Here is a 1,243-nt window from a genome sequence, read left to right as displayed (position 1 = left end):
TATCATAACCTAATATCAATAGTAGTGGCATAGCACACGCAAGGTGCATATAGTTTTAGGAGGGAATAGGGATCCCCCAAATCTTTGCTGAAGAAATGACACAAGTGATGACACGCCCTCTTAATCTTTTTTGGTGAAAGAATATTTTGGGGGATTTCAGGTGACATATTAATTTGTCATTGACTTATTATATTTTGTAAGTATTTTTCTTTTTATACAAGCGGTAGTCTAACTATTTTAAATTAATGTAACTAAAAAAGCGAGCTTATTATTTTGGCTAACTGACTTAAACTTTACTCAACTGCATCATTATCTGCCAAATTTGAAGCGCATAAAGTAACTCATGTTTCCTGCAGGCTATACGTGCCAACGTAGTCAATAGGTCATGAAGAAATTTCCTAGTTTCGTGCAAGAAGAAGAAGGATGACCAAACATGTGAACTCAAACAAAAGTGGTACGTACGAAATTACAAGACCAGAATTCCCATAATCTGTTCTATATTTTATTTGTGGATAGCCAAAGTGCCCAAACATCAACACCCTCTCACTTGCAATGACTACAATGCCCTTGATATAATATATTATATACAGTGTCCGTTGTATTTTATGTGGGAAAAATGATTTCCTTTCCTGGCATTAGTCTTCTTCAGGCAATCTGAAAATTAGAGTTAAATATAAGAGCCAGAAAACTTTAAATTGCAGGCATCTTTCACCTGACCACTGTTTTAATGGACTGTTTTTCTTGCTCAGTCGGGTCTCTCCTCATTGACAAGATAAAGAAAACATAAAAAAAATTTAGTGAACCAGTTTTTTAAAATTAAGATTAAAATAGTGGCAACTTTGTCATTTCAATAGTGGATTGAAATGAAAAACCAAAGTTGTGCTCCTATCATTCTAGAAAGCAGCAGCCCTTTCTCATGTCATTCTTGGAGCCTTTAATTAATTAGGGTCATTGGTCAACCATTGTTAATCTCTTCTTATTCTTCAAGCCACCAAACAAGTACTTCAAAATTCATAACCCCCTTCGAAGCCTCTAGACCCCTTGGAATTTCAAAGTTCAAACCCAATCCCCCCCTCTTGAAACTTTAAAACCACACTCCCCAATTGCCACCCTTCTCCATCACTCCCTCCCTTCCTTTCCCTTAAGCCTTAAACAACAACCACACAAGCAAACCCTGCCTCTCTCTCTCTCTCTCTCTCTCTCTCTCTCTCTCTCTCTCTCTCTCTCAAAAGCAAAATTAGTA

Source organism: Prunus persica, chromosome G6 (genome assembly GCF_000346465.2).
Source record: "Prunus persica cultivar Lovell chromosome G6, Prunus_persica_NCBIv2, whole genome shotgun sequence".
NCBI classification, from domain to species: domain Eukaryota; kingdom Viridiplantae; phylum Streptophyta; class Magnoliopsida; order Rosales; family Rosaceae; genus Prunus; species Prunus persica.
This window is presented reverse-complemented; position numbering follows the sequence as displayed.